Source organism: Mustela lutreola, chromosome 3, assembly GCF_030435805.1.
Source record: "Mustela lutreola isolate mMusLut2 chromosome 3, mMusLut2.pri, whole genome shotgun sequence".
In the NCBI taxonomy this organism is placed as follows: Eukaryota; Metazoa; Chordata; class Mammalia; order Carnivora; family Mustelidae; genus Mustela; species Mustela lutreola.
In genome coordinates, this window is record NC_081292.1 from 90041334 (window position 1) to 90048862 (window position 7529).

Consider the following 7529-nt stretch of genomic DNA (forward strand, 5'->3'; position numbering starts at 1 on the left):
ACACGTCCCCTCCCTGGCCGGTCATATCAGGATTCCCCAATGCCTCTGGACCTTTGGTTACTAAAATCAAAAGGTGACACCAGGGGACTCAGAGTCAGAGAGTCCCACACCTTCTGATCAACTAACTTGCATTATTGTTAACAAGAATCTTGTGCATTACCATCAGTTTTCTACATTATAACCTCTTGCTCTACAGTTTGTAAATACCTTTGTCAATAGCAAGCTAATAAACGGGGTGACCCCAATGGATTGAGATAATCTCCAGAGATTCTGCTACATAATGCCAAGGACTCCATTAAAAGGACACCTAAGAATTTATTTTGCCCAAAAATTTGATCATTTTTTTCATTGTCCTTACCTATTTTCCAAACCTAGTCCTTTTGCTTCACCTTTCAGTCTACGGACCCTTTATCTGACTGACTTGTTAATTCTGGTAATGTCTTGCAGATTAATTTGCTTGCCAGAGGTGGTTCCTCTAATTGATGTCTAAGAACCCTAATTAGTTAAGAAAACTTTTTTTTAACATTTTCATTGCTATTTATTATTATTATTATTATTATTATTGCTAATATCTCTATTATAAATAATTCACAAGGGCATCTTTCTGACAAAAGACAAAGAGCTGGCTACTAGTAGAAAAAGTACATTTGACTCTGTCAGTGAAAGTGGTAAATGGATTTGAGAATATAAGGCAATCCACTGGAATTATGTGTTAAAATTTTAAATATTATAGATACATTTACTTAATTTCTAATACTGTTGTTGCTTATAATTAAATAAGATGTTTTCCATGAACCACGCATTACAGCAAATATATTGTTTATACAGATTAAATTTTTATCAAAAGGGATACCTGGGTGGCTCAGTTGGTTAAGCAGCTGCCTTTGGCTCAGGTCATGATCCCAGCGTCCTGGGAACGAGTCCCGCATCGGGCTCCTTGCTCGGCCAGGAGCCTGCTTCTGCCTCTGCCTCTGCCTGCCATTCTGTCTGCCTGTGCTTGCTCTCTCGCCCACTCCCTCTGATAAATAAATAAAATCTTAAAATAAATAAATAAATTTTCATCAAAAAATTATAAGTGTATTTTATTGTAGGATCATGATTAGCATTTTGCAGATGAGAAAAGTGAAATTTAGAAAAGTATGTCTCTTCAATTCCCTCATACAATATCTGGCCTAGATAGAAGGATATACTATCACAATTGAGGAAGATAATTGATTACTTAAAATGATAAACTTTACTGTATAGGGTTTTTTAAATGTTTGCCACAGATTCAGATTCTTATAAAATATATATCTATTTTTTGTAAAGAGAATGCACTAAGAAGTAAAAAGAAAGTGATATATCAGTGCTACCAACTAATGGCTAAAATATCACCACCTTATTTATGAACAATGAAACAGTGTGCAATATTTAAATAAATTTAAATAAATTCCTATTTACTTTATGTATTTATAAATTTAAATAAATTCCTATTTATTTATTATTAAAGAAATTCCTCTAACAAACAGTATGTTTTGAAGATTGCTAGCAGGAAAGTGTTGTACTACAGTAATCAGAAAATATGATCTAAAATTCTGCTTTCAAGGGCACCTGGGTGGCTCAGTGGGTTAAAACTCTGCTTTCAAGAAGCTATAACAGTAAGTACTGAGCATTAGCTATTATATGCTATGGATGAATAACTGAAATCTACATTTGAAACTAATGGTACACTATATGCTAACTAATTGAATTTTAAAAAGTTAAAAAAAAAGCCACTATTTTATAAAACAATATTCCCAACAGGCTCTTTTGCTTTAAAATACTCACTTTGTAATGAGAGTCATTACTTTTGTCTAGCCAATTCTTACATCACTGTTTATCCCTTCCCTGCTTTATCTCTTCCCAGTATCAATAAAGGCTCACTTGGGTTACCTAGAAGCCATGAGAAAGCTTGTAATAGATCTGGCTGGTTTTTACCAGCAATTTGACCACCATGTGCACAGGGAAGTCTATTGATAAAGGCTTTATTGCAATAAGTTGCAAATACATGGATGATTTTGAATTCTCTTTCTTGAGGTCTTGTTTCATGATAATAAATTTAGGGTGGCTTATTGGAATGGATGTTATTAACATATTTTCATAGTTCTAAGTACATGGAATTGTAAAATAGATTAATGAATGTGGCATTACTGACAACTGTCCTCATTTTGAAATCAAATTACAGTGTACTCAGATGAGGAAGCAAAGCAGATTTGGGATTATGAGTGAACTAATTTAAAAAAGTCTTAGGGGTATGATCAGACTATTGGGTAATTCAGTAGAAAAATGTCAACTGATTGAGATTTTGTGTTTCCTGATTTCAGAGAGAAGTTAAGATAAATAAGGAACACGAGGAGACTAGGAAGCCAAACATAAGTGATAATTTTGTGCCAGAGTGTGTATACATCTGTTTATCTTCTTGCTTTACCACTAAGGTTGCTCCTAGAGGAGAGTTTAAATATGTGTTGGAGCTAATCTCTGTGGATTACACAACAAACCACATCCTACAGCTCTCCCTGAAACACCCCTTATGATTTCAATGTAATTTGGTTTTTGCATTTTTAGAAATAACAAAATACTTTGCAAACTCATCTACTTTATTACCACCACAAGTGAGTCAGCTGACTCCACATTTTAACACAGTGACAGTCACAGAGGAATGGAGGAATGAGTAAAGTTATCAATATATGTGCTTTTAAGAAGTACAACAGGGTAGCAGCTATTTCCAGGAACCAAAACATGGGTCAGCAGCTGTGAAGGAAAAGTGATGGAATAAATGACTCATTTCAGAGGAGTTCTACGACATATTAATTCTATAATGTATCCTCAGCACCCAGTTACCCGCTTTGATCTAAAGATAAGGATTTACAGTTAAGGTCCCATTTATGATTTGACTGGTAGGGTCTGAATCATGTTTACTATTGTTTTGACTATTACTTGAAACCTATAGTAGTACTTGGGATATGTGTTGTGTATTCTGTGAACATGTGCTATTTTTAGATTAGATAATTCCTGTCTCGAACCCCTGTTAATTTGTTTGTTTCTGTTTAATTGATAGTGGTTTCAGTAAATGGATATATCTGAAAAATTGCAAAGCCACTATTAAAATAAGTTATTATTATATATAGCATGGAATTGCACATTCCTCCTTTGAATCTGACAGAGCTTCACCATATCCTTAACAATTTGGGAAAAACATGCTATTATTTTTCTTTATAAAATTTCTCCTGTTAGGCTGTGATGGTTGTCATCAGCAGTAACTCCTCTGAAGGCTTTGTTAAAAGAGTTGAAAAAATTGGAAAGGTGTGAATGAAGCTGTTTGCTGAATATAAAGAAAAGAGCATTGAAGTACAATTCACAATCTTACTTCTCCTCTATGCTTTTAGATGTTTGACATTTGAAAATTTTGCTTCTAGAAGAGATGCCCTATATAATTCTTACTTTAAGGAGCAAGTTGCTTTTATAAATTTTTTTTATTATTCTACCATTCAAGTATTTCCATTTAAATTAAATTCAATACCATTTAAAAAAAATCAAAAGTGCAGCCAGTATTCAATTCCTGGGCTAAATAATTTTAGAAAGCTTTGTGTTATTGAACCTACGGGGTTTTTCTGTAGTTTTAACTCTTTCTTTCTGTGATTTTTCCCATTAGTCACGTAAGTGACTGCAATATAACAGACATTGAGGGTAAAGAAGGACTGAATAGAACAATCCTTGGCCTCATGAAGTTGAGAATCTAGCAAGGGAGTCAAACAATTCAATCATTCAGAGACAATTTATTGAGTGCCTGGCCTAAGATGTGCACAACAAAACCCCAGCCCAGAGGAATCATTTTAATGGGAGAGATAGATAATAGGTAAGCCAACTTTAAAAAGAAAAAAATCGTACTGGTTTTTCTTTAATAGTGATGCATATTTGAACTAAATAAGCACATTTTAAAAAGAGCAGTGATTGAGAAGAGGTTTTGTAACTGAGTGGTCCGAAAGGGCCTCCCTGAAAAAGTCTGTTTTGAACAGATTTCTGAATAATATCAGCTAGGAAGCTGCGTAAAAATCTCAGGGATGGGTGATTTTTCCAGTCAAAAAACTGTAAAGGCTCCAAAGTCACAATACAGCTGTAAGTTTCTCTAATAAAGTAACTTCTGACAAAGAATGAGAAGAAATAACTAACCCAGGTTTGAAAGAAAAGGGACAGACTTTCTATGGAATTAATATTTAATTAAAGCTCTAAAGGACAAAAATACAATAGAGCAAAATTCTATATACCTAATGACGCTGATATACTTAATGAAAGTTCATAAACAAGTGTGGGTAGCAAAGAGTGTGTGGGAATGTTGGTAAGAACAGTGGGGAAGAGTCATCCCTGAACATGTTCTTAAATGAAGCAATTCTTGTGTTGTTTTAAAGGGTAAATTGGAGTTTGCCTAAGTGATTAGAGAAGGATGCCTCGGCTTATGGAAGTTCAAAGCCATAAAGATGTGATAAACTACTGCAGATATTTTCATGTATATTTGTTGTTGCTTCTAGTAATGGTGATCTAAAAACTCTTTCTTAAGACAACTAAAAATCCAGACAAAATAGCTTTTAAAGTTAAAAATATCAGAATGATTATAAAAATAAGGGAGGGATTACTGGGCCAAAATAGGAAATACAATGAGAGCCCAGAGATATATGCCCTGAAGCCATTTTAGCTATGAGAGCATTTGAAACTGCTAAAACACACTGAGCTGTGTTTTTAATAGACTCTTGATACTAGAGAAACAAAATTCAAAATCCAGCAGCAATCAAATTTGAGGACTTTGGTACAACCCAAATTTAAGTTGAGATCCCCAAAGCACAAAGAGAAGCAGAAATAAGACTATAGCCTACCTTGCCTTCTGTGTAAACTGAGAAAGTCAATCACTGAATTTGGAGTATGATTGTCTTGTAGAGTCTCAGATATAAGAGAAAATCCTGCCAAGGAGGACCATACCATTATGATAGCTCTTAATTATCCCTACTCAATAAGAGTTTCAAATATAATGTCTTGAACATAGCAAAATGGAACAAAGCACACAAAGAAAAACCATTAACAAGATTTGATAGACAAAATGGGATTAAGTATGATGTTAAAATGATCAATAAAGATTGTAAAATGGCTTGATTACTCTGCTCAAATAAATGAGAGGGGAAGCAAATTGAACAAAAAATTGAAACTAAAAATGATATTGAGAAAGGTTTTATAAATGAACCAAATGGATACTCTAGAATTTAAAGATATGACAGCCAATTTAAGATACCACAGGGGTGCCTGGGTGGCTCACTTAATTAAACCTCCAATTCTTTGTCCTTTTTTTTTAACACCTTAATTTTATTTTATTTCTTTCATTTTGGCTCAGGTCATGATGTCAGGGTTGTGAAATAGAGCCCAGAGTTGGGCTCTGTGCTGAGCCTGGAGCCTGCTTAAGATTCTTTTCCCTTCTTTTTCTATCCATCCCTGCGCTCTCACTAGCTCGCTTTCTCTTGCTTGCAAATAAAAAATTGATAGATAGATGATAGATAGATAGATAGATAGATAATAGACAAAGCAAAATAAAAGCAGATTATGAAAATAAATATAAAGATTTTGAAATGAAAACAAGTTCAAAATAAAATAGAGAAGACCTACACAGCTAAAAGTTCATTCAGAAAATCTACTATTAAAGAAGTCAGTATAACACAATGTTAAGATATCAAAAGATTTGAGCATGTACTGTACAGAAAGGGTAATCCAAATGGCCACTCATATATAAAAACTGTTTATCTTTATTATGAATCTGGAATTAAATTAAATTAAATTAAAAATAAATTAAAACCTAGAATGGCATACTATTACACACTTACCATATTGGGCAACAGTGAAAATGTCTTGCAAGAATGTGAAGGAATGACAGTGCACATAACAAAAACATATGAGGAAAGTTGGACAATATTTAGAAAACTTAAAAATTAAAAAAAAAAAATTGGTCCATTCCTAGAAATACAACATGGAACTAAAGGAATATTTTCATCAGGATATGCAAACAGATGATTATAGTTATTTCATTCATAACGGCAGATCAGTAGTGGTATATTTGCACAATGTTACATTAAATAAGAGAGAATATTAACAAACTGGGAGGAGGGGCTAGGTTGTTATCATACACAGATCTTCTATGGTGCTAATTATGTTCTATTTCTCAAAATCTTTAAGTTAAAAAAGTTTTCAAATTTATATCTAGATAGATAGATAGGTAAATGATAGATAGACAGATATGCCAGAAGCTGCAATGCTAGGCTAAGACCAGGCTTCAAAGGGCTTTTCTATTCTCTACTAAATACTTTAAACCATTCATTATATCATAGCTCAGTGTTCAAATCTCCATTTGTTTCCTCAGTTTCCTAATATTTATCTTAAGGTGACCTGATCCAGACTTTTGATCACCTTTGTCTAAATATTTCTATTTTAACAAAGTCCTTTTGAACACTCAGAGACTAAAACTTAGAAAAAGACTCTGATTGTTATCTCACTAGAGTGGAAAATATATAGTTACTCATTAACTAATGATATCCATGTCTACATTAGATCCATGACATTTTTATTTCTTGGGAGCTTTTGGCTAAATGAATTTTTTAAGCTTCCTTTAAATGGAGCTTTAAGCCATCGCCACATGAATAAAATTAAAGAACTAAATGAAAACAAGCCAAGTATTTACAGAGTAATTAGAATGTGCAGTGGAAAGAGTACAATTCTGAAATCATAAAGCCTAAATTAGTGTGATGCATCTTTACCAGCCATGTAATCATAAACCAGTTATCTAAATGTGTTAGCCTCAGTTTTTTCACCCATGAAATGGTGATGATAATACTTATTATGCAGAGTTGTTGTGTGGATGTAATGAAGCATGGAGCATGAGAGTCTCATATTCCATGCTAAAATGATAGCTATTTTTATACTTATAATAATTCTAATAATAGTAATTAAATTGTTCAAAATGATAATATTCATTTATATTGAGGCATTGTATTGACTATTCATAGACACATTTACCAAAATAAATTTCATTTTACTTTACCCCCTCTGAGGATATATATTCCCTAATTCAATATGAATCTCATTATGAATAATAATTATCATGATAAATATGCAGATTTTTCTTCTATTTATTTTTAGGGAAGTATCCTTTACTGTTGAACATAAAGAAACTTAAGCAAGTCTGTCTTATTCAAAATTTTCATGCTGCTTTCTTATGAAACTAGATTATAGAGTTGTATGAAATAAATTCATGCAGTTAAGACATTTATGTTTGGAAAACTGGGTGGTCAGTTTAGTATTTCAAAAGAAGATTTTAAATTTAAACCTTAAAACTGAGCTCTTTCAGCCTTATTTATAGACCATCCTTCATGCTTCATAAGTATTCCTTCATTGTAAACTAACTAATAGTGTTTGTCACAGTGTATATAACTACAATGGATTTTATATTCTATTATTTCAGAGTTAGTTGCAGTTTCTAC